Below are 14252 nucleotides of genomic sequence, written 5' to 3' on the forward strand. Positions count from 1 at the left end.
TTTATAATTTAGGGCACTTATTTCTCATCTGTTTTGCAAACCGTTAAATATAAAATAACTCAGAAATCATTTTAGAATGCACTCTATCACGTAGATTAAACTTTTCAAAGAACACACAAAAAATCATTTACTAAAAGGATGTTTTGGGCTACTTGTATCTCTCTTCTCACTTTCCACTCCCCTAAATGTACTGCAGTCTGACTCGTGTTAAAACAACAAGGATCTCCACAAATCCAAATTCATTTGAATTGAACCTTTCCACACCATGGGACTTCTCATTTCTTTATTGGAGATCTCTACTCCCCGGGTTCTCACAACAGCATAGTCTCAGTTTTCTTACTGGCTTGAACATACTTACAATCCTTTTCTGGCACTTCTTTTGCCAAGTGTTCAACTGTTTCTCAGGGAAAACATTCTCCTTCTCTCCTCTCTTTCCTTTCGTTGTCTCTCTTCTCTTTCCTTTCTCCTTTCTCTTTCCCTCCTCTTCTCTCATGCAAGTGACTTCATTAACTATAAAAGCTTAGCTTTCACTTAGACCAGGCACTGCAACTATAAACATCATCAGGGTCTCACAAGTAACACTATACATGAGGGAGGCAGATGGAGGTAAGTGTATATGCCTCCTTGATGAGGAGTGGAGTCGAGGAGGGTGCAGACCTCTTCAAAAGGGGCAGCCTTTACTTCATAAGTTGGAGATTTGTCATGTGATAATTTGGTCCAGGGTTCCCTGAATTTGTAGTATTTTGAGAATAGTTGAAATTAGTCTCCAAAGGTTGAAATGTTAGTTCAAAAACATATTTTCACAATATGCATGTCAAATACAGCACTTGTATAGACCAGATTTGGTTTCAGTGTGGCTAATATTTGATGTTTAATCTCAACCTCCATTTTTAGAACTCTAGACCTTATTTTATATCATTCCTCTGGAAAGCTCTGCTTATCTGTATGGTGTCCTCTTGAAACTCACTCAGTATGTTTCCAAGCTATAATCGCCACGTTCATTGACAAACTTTCATCTCTTTGTTTGCGATTTTCAATAGTATCATTACCATTGAGACCAGCTACCCAAGAAAGAAACCTTGAAACCATCTTTGTTTCATTCTTCATTTGCCAATGTTCCCAGACGCTAGATCCCGCATTTCTCGAATCTGTTCTCTTTTCTGTAGTATCACTCTCCGTATTTACATATATATATATATATGTATATATATATATATACATATATATATATATATAAAATCTCCATTGCCTCATGAGAATTTTCAAATCTGCTTTTCAAACTTCCTGGAGGGAGTGTTTTCTTAGCTTATCCCTGGGAGTTTTAGAACCCCAAACTCACCATGGCTGAACTTACTGTAGTATCTACTTTACTCGTTTTTAAGTGTATCAAAATATCCCTTTCATGTTATTACAAACAAAAGAGTAGAATGCAAAATTCTCATTACTTTTCACAGTAAGGTTTAAGACTTTAAAATGTTTTTGCTTGAAGTAGAAACTGCTGCAGATGTTGCCAACAGACCTATGGGGTGTACAAGTTCACTGTCTTCCCTCTGTGTTATTTTTATTTTTTTAAACATCTTTATTAGAGTATAATTGCTTTCCAATGGTGTGTCAATTTCTGCTGTATAACAAAGTGAAGCAGCTATACATATACATATATCCCCATATCTCCTCCCTCTTGTGTCTCCCTCCCACCCTCCCTATCCCATCCCTCTAGGTGGTCACAAAGCACTGAGCTGATCTCCCTGTGCTATGCAGCTGCTTCCCACTAACTATCTATTTTACGTTTGGTAGTGTATATATGTCCATGCCACTCACTCACTTCGTCCCAGCTTACCCTTCTCCCTCCCCGTGTCCTCAAGTCCATTCTCTATGTTTGTGTCTTTACTCCTGTACTGGCCCTAGGTTCTTCAGAACCAGTTTATTGTTTTTTAGATTCCATATACATGTGTTAGCATATGGCATTTGTTTTTCTCTTTCTGACATACTTCACTCTCTATGACAGTCTCTAGGTCCATCCACCTCACTACAAATAATTTCATTTCTTTTTATGGCTTAGTAATATTCCATTGTATGTATGTGCCATATCTTCTTTATCCATTCATCTGTCCATGGATACTTAGTTTGCTTCCAAGTCCTGGCTATTGTAAATAGAGCTGCAATGAACATTGTGGTACAAGACTCTTTTTGAATTATGGTTTTCTCAGGGTATATGCCCAGTAGTGGGATTCCTGGGTCATATGGTGGTTCTATTTTTAGTTTTTTAAGGAACTTCCATATTGTTCTCCATAGTGGCTGTATCAATTTACATTCCCACCAACAGTGCAAGAGGCTTCCCTTTTCTCCACACTCTCTCCAGCATTTATTGTTGTAGATTTTTTGATGATGGCCATTCTGACTGGTGTGAGGTGATGCCTCATTGTAGTTTTGATTTGCATTTCTCTAATGATTACTGATGTTGAGCATCCTTTCATGTGTTTGTTGGCAATCTGTATATCTTCTTCGGAGAAATGTCTGTTTAGGTCTTCTGTCCATTTTTGGATTGGGTTTTTTTTGTGTTTTTTTTTGATAATGAGCTGCATGAGCTGCTTGTATATTTTCGAGATTAATCCTTTGTCCATTGCTTCATTTGCTAATATTTTCTCCCATTCTGAGGGCTGTCTTTTCATCTTGTTTATGGTTTCCTTTGCTGTGCAAAAGCTTGTAAGTTTTATTAGGTCCCACTTGTTTATTTTTGTTTTTATTACCATTTCTCTAGGAGGTGGGTCAAAAAGGATGTTGCTGTGATTTATGTCATAGAATGTTCTGCCTATGTTTTCCTCTAAGAGTTTTATAGTGTCTGGCCTTACATTTAGGTCTTTACTCCATTTTGAGTTTATTTTTGTGTATGGTGTTAGGAAGTGTTCTAATTTCATTCTTTTACATGTAGCTGTCCGTTTTCCCCAGCAACACTTATTTAAGAGGCTGTCTTTTCTCCATTGTATATTTTTGTCTCCTTTATCAAAGATAAGGTGACCATATGTGCGTGGGTTTATCCCTGGGCTTTCTAGCCTGTTGCATTAATCTATATTTCTATTTTTGTTCCGGTACCATACTGGCTTGATTACTGAAGCTTTGTAGTCTGAAGTCAGGGAGCCTGATTCCTCCAGCTCTGTTTTTCTTCCCTCAAGATTGCTTTGGCTATTCGGGGTCTTTTGTGTTTCCATACAAATTGTGAAATTTTTTGTTCTAGTTCTGTGAAAAATGCCAGTGGTAGTTTGATAGGGATTTCATTGAATCTGTAGATTGCTTTGGGTACTAGAGTCATTTTCACAATGTTGATTCTTCCAATCCAAGAACATGATATATCTATCCATCTATTTGTGTCATCTTTTATTTCTTTCATCAGTGTCTTATAGTTTTTTGCATATAGGTCTTTGGTCTCTTAGATAGGTTTATTCCTAGGTATTTTATTCTTTTTGTTGCAGTGGTAAATGGGAGTGTTTCCTTAATTTCTCTTTCAGATTTTTCATCGTTAATGTATAGGAATGCCAGAGATTTCTCTGCATTGATTTTGTATCCTGCTACTTTACCAAATTCATTGATTAGCTCTAGTAGTTTTCTGGTGGCATCTTTAGGATTCTCTATGTATAGTATCATGTCATCTGCAAACAGTGACAGCTTTACTTCTTCTTTTCCGATTTGGATTCCTTTTATTTCTTTTTCATCTCTGATTGCTGTGGCTAAAACTTCCAAAACTATGTTGAATAATAGTGGTGACTGTGGCAACCTTGTCTGGTTCCTGATATTAGTGGAAATGGTTTCCATTTTTCACCATTGAGAACGATGTTTGCTATGGGTTTGTCATATATGGCCTTTATTATGTTGAGGTAAGTTCCCTCTATGACTACATTCTGGAGGGTTTTTATCAAAAATTGGTGTTGAATTTTGTCAAAAGCTTTTTCTACATCTATTGAGATGATCATATGGTTTTCCTCCTTCAATTTGTTAATATGGTTTATCACATTGATTGATGTGCATATATGAAGATCCTTGCATTCCGGGGATAAACCCCACTTGATCATGGTGTATGATCCTTTTAATGTGCTGTTGGATTCCGTTTGCTAGTATTTTGTTGAGAATTTTTGCATCTATATTCATCAGTGATATTGGCTTGTAGTTTTCTTTTTTGTGTGATATCTTTGTCTGGTTTTGATATCAGGGTGATGGTGGCCTCATTGGCCACATGAGTTTGGGTGTGTTCCTCCCTCTGCTATATTTTGGAAGAGTTTGAGAAGGATACGTGTTAGCTCTTCTCTAAATGTTTGATAGAATTCGCCTGTGAAGCCATCTGGTCCTGGGCTTTTGTTTGTTGGAAGATTTTTAATCACAGTTTCAATTTCAGTGCTTGTGATTGGTCTGTTTATATTTTCTATTTCTTCCTGGTTCAGTCTCAGAAGGTTGTGCTTTTCTAAGAATTTGTCCATTTCTTCCAGGTTGTCCACTTTATTGGCATATAGTTGCTTGTAGTAATCTCTCATGATCCTTTGTATTTCTACAGTGTCAGCTGTTACTTCTCCTTTTTCATTTCTAATTCTATTGATTTGAGTTTTTCCCTTTTTTTCTTGATGAGTCTGGCTAATGGTTTATCAATTTTGTTTATCTTCAAAGGACCAGCTTTTAGTTTTATTGATCTTTGCTATCATTTCCTTCATTTCTTTTTCAATTATTCCTGATCTGATCTTAATGATTTCTTTCCTTCTGCTAACTTTGGGGTTTTTTTGTTTTTCTTTCTCTAATTGCTTTTGGTGTAAGGTTAGGTTGTTTATTTGAGATGTTTCTTGTTTCTTGAGGTAGGACTGTATTGTTATAAACTTCCCTCTTAGAACTGCTTTTGCTGCATCCCATAGGTTTTGGGTCGTTGTGTTTTCATTGTCATTTTTTTCCAGGTATATTTTGATTTGCTCTTTGATTTCATCAGTGATTTCTTGGTTATTTAGTAGCGTATTGTTTGGCCTCTATGTGTTTGTATTTTTTACAGTTTCTTTCCTGTAATTGATATCTAGTTTCATAGCGTTGTGATCAGAAAAGATACTTGATTTCAATTTTCTTAAATTTACCAAGGTTTGATTTGTGACACAAGATATGATCTATCCTGGAGAATGTTCCATGAGCACTTGAGAAAAATGTGTATTCTGTTGGTTTTGGATGGAATGTCCTATAAATATCAATTAAGTCTATCTTGTTCAATGTGCCATTTAAAGCTTGTGTTTCCCTATTTATTTTCATTTTGGTTGATCTGTCTATTGGTGAAAGTGGGGTGTTAAAGTCCCCCAATATTACTGTGTTACTGTCGATTTCCCCTTTTATGGCTGTTAGCATTTGCCTTATGTATTGAGGTGCTCCTATGTTGGGTGCATAAATATTTACAATTGTTATATCTTCTTCTTGGATTGATCCCTTGATCATTATGTAGTATCCTTTTTGTCTCTTCTAATAGTCTTTATTTTAAAGGCAATTTTCTCTGAAATGGGAATTGCTACTCCAGCTTTCTTTTGATTTCCATTTACATGCAATATCTTTTTCTATCCCCTCATTTTCAGTCAGTATGTGTCCCTAGGTCTGATGTGGGTCTCTTGTAGACAGCATATATTTGGGTCTTGTTTTTGTATCCATACAGCCAGTCTGTGTCTTTTGGTTTGAGCATTTAATCCATTTCCATTTAAGATAATTATAGATATGTATGTTCCCATTACCATTTTCTTAGTTGTTTGGGGTTTGTTATTGTAGGTCTTTTCCTTCTCTTGTGTTTCCTACCTAGAGAAGTTCCTTTAGCATTTGTTGTAAAGCTGGTTTGATGGTGCTGAATTCTCTTAACTTTTGCTCATCTGTAAAGGTTTTAATTTCTCCGTCGAATCTGAATGAGATCCTTGCTGGGTACGGCAATCTTGGTTGTAGGTTTTTCCCTTTCATCACTTTGAATATATCCTGCCACTCCCTTCTGGGTTGCAGAGTTTCTGCTGAAAGGGCAGCTGTTAACCTTATGGGTATTCCACTCAGGCTTCTTGGTGGCTGCAGCAGCCCTAGCGTCTCATGCCCGTCTCTAGCGTCCATGCTGATAGCCGCAGCTGGTGCCTGTCTCTGGAGCTGGTTTAGGCGGTGCTCTGAATCCCCTCTCCTCGTGCACCCCGAAACAATGGTCTCTTGCCTCTTGGGCAGGTCCAGACTTTTTCTCGGACTCCCTTCCAGCTAACTGTGGCGCACTAGCCCCCTTCAGGCTGTGTTCACGCAGCCAACCCCAGTCCTCTCCCTGGGATCCGACCTCAGAAGCCCGAGCCTCAGCTCCCAGACCCCGCCGCCCCGGCGGGTGATCAGACAAGCCTCTCGGGCTGGTGAGTGCTGGTCGGCACCAATTCTCTGTGCAGGAATCTCTCCGCTTTGCCCTCCGCACCCCTGTTGCTGTGCTCTCCTCCGAGGCTCCAAAGCTTCCCCCCCCGCCCACCCCAGTCTCCGCCAGTGAAGGGGCTTCCTAGTGTGTGGAAACCTTTCCTCCTTCACGGCTCCCTCCCACTGGTGCAGGTCCTTACCCTATTCTTTTGTTTCTGTTTTTCCTTTTTTCTTTTGCCCTACCCATGTACGTGGGGAGTTTCTTGCCTTTTGGGAGGTCTGAGGTCTTCTGCCAGCGTTCAGTAGGTGTTCTGTAGGAGCTGTTCCACGTGTAGATGTATTTTTGATGGGGAGGAAGGTGATCTCCACATCTTACTCCTCTGCCATTTTGAAGGTCCTCTCTCTCTTTGATTTATTATTCTACAGGGTGCTTAATTATAGAATGACAATGAAAAGAAATACATGCAGACTTACATGCCCAAGGTTTGAAGGAATCATTTATGACATTTAGTAGTGAGCCTAAACATGTGAGATATGCTTCCATTCAGGCCTTGCTTTGTTTGGGGTTAGTGTTAGCTGGAATCCTGGGGGAAATTTGGCAAAGAGAATAGTATTGAATTAAAACTTCCCTGGGTCTTCTTAGTCCATTGAACTTAGGAGCAGAAAAGAATGAAAAATTAGTCAGTATATATAGAGAAAAGGCAGCCTGGGCTGTTTATCATTTAGTTGCTGAGATTCCTCCAGATGTGGGCTCCCACGGGGCCCAGACACACCCCACAGGTCATAGGAGCCCTCTAAGTTCAGGGATCAGGCCAAGCAGCCTTCGCTAGGCAAGTCAGAGGAGCAAAGGCAACAGGGAACAGTTAGCTGCATATGCCATTGGGTAGTTGGTATGAAGAGTTTTTATGAAGGTTTTAAAGGAACTGATCAAAGAAGAAAAAAGATGATTACCACACTTTTCACACACTCGCTCTCTGAAGAGATACCATGAAAGAGACAAGGAGCCTCGTTTGCAGTAATTAGAGACACAGTGTCGTCTATACATAAATATTTTAGATTTTGGCGCATGTAATGGGTTTGTCATGAATACTGAGATTGAAGGAATAAGAATGAATGGTGGCATTGAATCCTGACACCAAGGCAATCTCAAAAGACAGCATAATTGGTTCTGACAAGAAGTCTGATTCTGAAGCCTTTTGAAAACCACATGAAATGAAGAAGAAAAAAGCTAATTGAGTTATTTGTAGTGAGGTGGATGGACCTAGAGTCTGTCATACAGAGTGAAGTAAGTCAGAAAGAGGAAAACAAATACTGTATGCTAACACATATATATGGAATCTAAGAATAATAAGAAAAAAAAAGGTCATGAAGAACCTAGGGGTAAGACGGGAATAAAGACACAGACCTACTAGAGCATGGACTTGAGGATATGGGGAGGAGGAAGGGTAAGCTGGGACAAAGTGAGAGAGTGGCATGGACATATATACACTACTAAACATAAAATAGATAGCTAGTGGAAGCAGCCACATAGCACAGGGAGATCAGCTCGGTGCTTTGTGACCACCTAGAGGAGTGGGATAGGGAGGGTGGGAGGGAGGGAGATGCAAGAGGGAAGAGATATGGGAACATATGTGTATGTATAACTGATTCACTTTGTTATAAAGCAGAAACTAACACACCATTGTAAAGCAATTATACTCCAATAAAGATGTTAAAAAAAAAGCTTATGCAAAACATCAAGTTTTACAAACCATCACATGTGATTAAAGAAATTGCATGTTATGTGGCAAAATAAGATAAGTGCAAACGTGGACATAAAATCTAATCTAGGTGCCTGTTATACATCGTTTCATTAGAGGGAAAATGTCTAAGAAAGCGTCTGTTTCCCCCATGGCTTTCCCTGCAGAAAGGAAAATCTAAGAATTGTAACAAACGACCCTGTGCTTTTTCACTTATTCCTGATATACAACTAAACTTGATTCAAGACACTGAATCTTATCTTCAAAGCTCTGATTAAATTATACCTGGGCTCATTTTCTAGTGAAGAATGACAGTGGAACCACCAAAGTTTTAGAGATTGTAAACTTATTTGGTACAGCTTTTCAGGCCCTGAAAATTATGATTTTGAGTCAGATCGGAGAATGACTGTGCTTGTACATAATTGTGTCACAATAACCTCACCTTCTAGGTTTACAAACAAATGGATCATCATCATCATCATCATCACCATCATTATTTCTCTTAGAGCCATGATGGCAGTTGCAAACCAGTGTCCTTGACTTTGCTTCCACAGAGACATTAAACAAAACTTTCTTGGCCCCAAACCCTATGGTTATCACCCTGGAGAGAACTTAGAGGTTATCACCTGTAATTCAGTATCACTCAAGGAAAAATATCTTGTTCATTATCAGGTCCAGCAAATTCAGTAGTTCCATTGACCTTTACGGAAAGCTGTTTTAAATTGTGACAATCACACCTTGGCTGTCTGGATAAGAATCTATAACGTGTAAATAGAACATTTGAGTGTTGCACATATCACCTTATATTGTAATTTATATGTATTATCGATTCCAATATTAGGATCTGATAAACTCTATGAGTGTATTAAGCAGCATTATCTATTCATAAATTCTCCAGAATCTGTAGTCAATATTAGAAAACATGGGATAGATTTTACACTTCAGCTAACATTATAGTAAATTGAGGACATGCCTTTATATTTATGCATATTTATAAATACAGCAACAATCCATTCATTACCTATAATTCCAAGATATTAAAATTTCTGAAAACTGCAACTAACTTGGTGGCAAAACCTAAACTAACCTGACCTCATTTGGCAGCTCTATCCAGCCTGAGCTGACATAAGCCTATTTACTGTTCTTTAACTCATTTGATGTAAGTATTAACACTTCTATAGAAATATCAGTGTGTCTGATTACAGAGTACTATATCAGAGCATGTATTACAAGGAACACATACTGTAAAATGTGTCCCTAGATCCCTTCTAAAATTCAAAAAGTTCTGCATCCCATAATATATCTGGCTACAAAGTTTTCCTAAGGGATTATGGAAATTCCTGTGTATTAGGTATGAATCTCAGTTCCCAAGCTATGGTATGCAAAAAACACATTACTTTCTTTGTTTCCTTTAAAACAACTTAAAGTTGAATCTATGTCCCCTAAAGCACTTGATCATGACTGGCAGACCCTCTCTCCCTCCATGGGTAACTCCCAGGTGGAAAAGCCATACATGGTGCCCACAAAGCAGGAGAAGGTCTTATCTCTACTCCACCATGGCTGCCACTTAGCTACCCATGGGATAACCAACTCATCCTTATTTGCCCAGGACTTTCCTGGTTTTAGCACAGAAAGTCCCATGTCTCAGGAACTGTACCAGGCAACCTGGACCTTGCTCTCTTGAGGTACACCACGCAGCTTATGGGTCTATTACTTCCTTGGGACACAGTCAAGGAGTGGTTCCAAATCTCAGGTGCTCATGGAATCCTCAGATCTCTTCCCGCTTCCCATTCTCTCCCCCTTTCCTTGTCTTCAAAAGCATCCGCCTTCTCCCTGCCTTAACCAAGACACTTCCCATATTTGAGCTTCTGTTTTTACAAGTGACAGGAAGAACACTCAATTCAAGTGGCCTCTGCCTTCTTCCCAGTGAAAATATCTGAGGCACAGAAGCCCCAGAAGCCTGCTCCAAATGAACATGAAAACACATGACGAACTGCCCTGTTGCACATAGGTCTATTTTAGAGAAGGTCCTTTCTTTATCAATTGGACAGACCTGAAAGTCTTTGGAGAAAGTGTCTCTGTTCCCATCAATCCTTTGTTTGGACAGTGAGGCACTGGCTGTACTAACATCTTACCCTCTTTAGTTGTTTTTTATGCCTTACAGTACCCTTTCACATACATTATCACATAGCAGAGTGGGTGCTATTATCCTTTCATGTAGATGGAGAAATAAAGACTTGGAGGAGCTTAAATGACATCAGCACCAGCACTCTTCAGATAGTATTTTCTGTCAAGTCCAAGCAAATAGTTTTTAAAAGTCATAAAAGTCAAATGTTGCCATCCAAATTGCTGCTTTGGTTTCCTAAATTCAGAGGTTTTTTCCTTAAAAAATAAAAAGTTAAAGGATTCTCCAAGAATTGATATCCCCAAAGACATGTGGTTGGCAAATACAGAAAATAAAAATAAAAGTGTACTTCTCTTCTACTCTTGCAAGAGGACAAGAAAACCTTAAATACAACTAGCCACAAATACGTTCAGCACACAGCTTATAGTGATGTCACCCAGACACGGTAAACTGCATCTGAGAGAAAGAATGGATTCTTTGATCTGGAAGGAAGTGTTTGGTGGTTGGATGCCAACCTGGCAACTGTCTTCACTTTTTCCTTCCTAACTAAAACCCAAGTTTGTTCAGGTACCTACCCTCCTCCTTGAACCTCAGGAGAAACTGAGTTCCAGGAGTGGATCTAATTGGCCTAACGTCAATATCCCTCTTCTTGAGAACTGGCATGTATCCAATTTTGGTTAATAAGACATAAGGAAATATTTGCTGGAAGCTTCTGGAAAAGTTCTTTCGCACAGTTAAGAAAGACCCAGGGATCCAGTTTCTCTCTTCCACCTGATGAGAATAAAGAAAGAGTTTGCCCCACACACTACAGGCAGCCTTCCTAGAACCCTAAAGGAGCCTGCCTGTGATGATATTGATGGTAGAACAGAGTGATAGAAGTACCTGGGTCCTTGATAAAATCAATGAATCACTAGAGCAGCCAATGCTGAAGCCTGTCTTACCTCTGGACTTTTTTGTTTTCAATTCCCACTTATTTTTGGCTCTTGGGACAATGTCATCTTTTCAATATGAAAAAAAGCAGCAAGTTCAACACAACAGAAGTTTCAAGTGTAGAATAGGACAAAACCAAGGCAATAGCAAAAGTAAGAGATAAGATGTTGCCAAAAGACAGATGGTATCCTGTCCCCTCTCTGAGGAATGACATTTAGGTGACAACACATACATTTCCATATAGGTACAGAAGGGCTGATATTAGTTTTTTTCTGTAAGAAAAGATTGGCTTGGGGAGAGGCTTTCTGGAGGCTTAGAGACAAAGGCTGGTCTCTCTCTCACTCCTCTTGACCCCCTTTTCCGATCAGGGGAAAGGAAGGAATCGAACATTATGAAGGAGGTAAAGTGGAAGAGGGAAGGATCCCCCTTGACAGGGTGGGGGCCTGACCCTTGCAAAGGAAATAGCTCAGGTCAGAGCTTGGAGGGAGACTGAAAATGGAGATAATACTGTTAACACGTCCCCTGAAGCTGAGAAAGGAGTGGGGAGATATCTGGAAACTAGGACTTCAGTGGTCTGGATGCCCCTCTCCAAAACCCCACCCCTTCCTTGTAGGGACTTCTACCTGCTGCTTGGTTACCCATCCCCTGGGCTACCACATGGGCCTAGGCTGGTGTTCATCTATCTGTGTTTTCAGCACCCGGTTCTAAATGGGATTTGATGAGCCCCAGCTTCTTGGAGAGTTATCTCAAAAACAGAGAGGGAAATGTTAACTGGACAGATGGGAGGAGTGGACACTAGAAGGAAATACAGGGTTACCCAGAATGGCAGAAATCTAGGTTCCCCAGAGTGGGGGAAGAAACAACAAATATTTACTGAGTTGTTCAACAAACAACAAATATTTATTGAGTGCCTACTATGTGCCAGGCACTGTTCTAGAACCGCCCCCCCCCAAAAAAAGAAAAAACAAGATAGAGGCAGAAAATGCAAATTCAGAGGGAGAGGAAAGGGGCGGTTAAGGAAGAAAGCTGAGGAGACTGAGAAGCCTGGGGTGATGGTGATGGGGAGTCAGCCTTAGGCCTCCTCACCCAAACCCTCCTCCTCTTCTGCAGTGGCATCCTGGTACTGCTGGTACTCGGAGACGAGGTCGTTCATGTTGCTCTCAGCCTCGGTGAACTCCATCTCATCCATGCCCTCAGCTGCGTACCAGTGGAGGAAGGCTTTCCGGTGGAACATGGCCGTGAACTTCTCTGAGATGTGCTTGAACAGCTCCCGGATGGCCATGCTGTTGCCAGTGAAGGTGACCACCATCCTGAGGCCACGGGGTGGGACGTCACAGAGAGCCATCTTGATGTTGTCGAGGATCCAGTCCACGAAGCAGCTGCTGTTCTTGTTCTGCACGTTGAGCCTCTGCTCATCCACCTCCTTCATGAACATCTGCCCACGGAAGACAGCAGCCATGGTGAGGTCCCCGTCATGGCAGGGATGACAGGCAGCCATCATGTTCTTGGCATCGAAGACCCTCCAGGTGAGCTCGGGCACAGTGAGGGCCAGACACTGCTGGCTTCCACGGCTGGTTAGAGGGGCAAAGCCAGGCATGAAGAAGCGGAGACGTGGGAAGGGCGTCATGTCGCCTGCCAGCTTGCAGAGGTCAGCACCGAGCTGGCCGGGGAAGCGGAGGCAGGTGGTGACACCACTCATGGTGCCTGAGACGAGGTGATTCAGGTCCCCGTAGGTTGGCGTGGTCAGCTTGAGGGTGCAGAAGCAGACGTTGTAGGGCCTCGTTGTCAATGCAGTAGGTTTCATCAGTGTGCCTCACCAACTGATGGACGGAGAGGGTGGCATTGTAGGGCTCAACCACAGTGTCGGACATTTTGGGTGAGGGCACCACACTGAAGGTGTTCATGATGCAGTCGGGGTACTCTTCACAGATCTTGCTGATAAGCAAGGTACCCATTCCAGAGCCCGTGCCCCCGCCCAGTGGGTGGGTCAGCTGGAAGCCCTGCCGGCAGTCACAGCTCTCGGCCTCCTTCCAAACCATGTCCAGGACTGAGTCAACCAGCTTGGCCCCCTCGTATACTGGCCCCTGGCTCAGTTGTTGCCTGTCTCAGACTGACCAAGAACAAAGTTGTCTGGTCTGAAGATCTGACCAAAAGGACCTGAGCAGGCAGAGTCCATGGTCCCGGGTTCCAGATCCACCAAGATAGCACGAGGAACATATTTGCCACCTGTGGCTTCATTGTAGTACACTGAAATGCTGTCCAGCTGCAGGTCGCTAGCCCCATGATAGGTGCTGGTGGGGTCGATGCCATGTTCATCACTGATCACCTCCCAGAACTTGGCACTGATCTGATTGCCTCACTGACTGGCCTGGTTGTGCACGATTGCCTTCATTGTTAAAATTTATTCTAATCTTAATTTAAGATTAATTTATTCTCTAAATTTATTCTAATTTATTCTAATCTTTTTGCTCACCTTAAAGTGTGTATGGGGCAAGAAAATGATATGTAACTAGTTTTTCTCTGCTGCTGGTCACAGGCTGCAAGGATGGGACGGGCTCCAGAGGCTAGAGCAGCAAGTTCCGAATTTGGCAGCAGAAAGGTTCTGAGAGTTGGACTTTCTTTTATGTGAACTAATATTTGTCCTTATTATTCAAGCCAGTTGGAATTGAGTTTTCTGTTCCTTGCAGCCAACAGCATCCTAACTGATACAGAGACCTATTCCTTCTCCAGTCTGTCTTCCTTTTACTGATGAAGAAACATGGCCCAGAGAGAATGTCCCAAGGTTACACAACCAGGATTTATAAACCTGAGATTAGTTGTAAAGGAAATTGCACAAATGGCTTTCAACATGGGTTAAATAGCTGATTTATAACATAGTCTGGCTGACACTTAGAACAATAGAAAGCTTTAAACTAGAGTTTACTCAGTAAACTCCAGGGGAACCTAGGGAACCTCAGATAACATCGAGGGGCCCACTGGTATCCTGGAGTTTCAATCCAGAAGTTCCTTATCCTCCTGCATTGTGTCTGAAGCTCAAGTACCTGGGATGACCCAGGCAACAAAAAGTTCCATTTAATTACCTTTCACATAAG

At 41.2% G+C, this 14252-nt stretch overlaps 1 pseudogene across 1 annotated transcript; it reads right to left on the reverse strand.

Moving 5' to 3' along the window:
• Positions 1-12232: 12232 nt before the first annotated feature.
• Positions 12233-13568, reverse strand: LOC309812109 (tubulin beta-5 chain-like; annotated as a pseudogene). Its single transcript has one exon. The product of its transcript is annotated as a tubulin beta-5 chain-like (transcript).
• Positions 13569-14252: the final 684 nt, after the last annotated feature.

This window comes from Mesoplodon mirus, assembly GCF_964341445.2.
Source record: "Mesoplodon mirus genome assembly, chromosome: 11".
Taxonomy (NCBI): Eukaryota; Metazoa; Chordata; class Mammalia; order Artiodactyla; family Ziphiidae; genus Mesoplodon; species Mesoplodon mirus.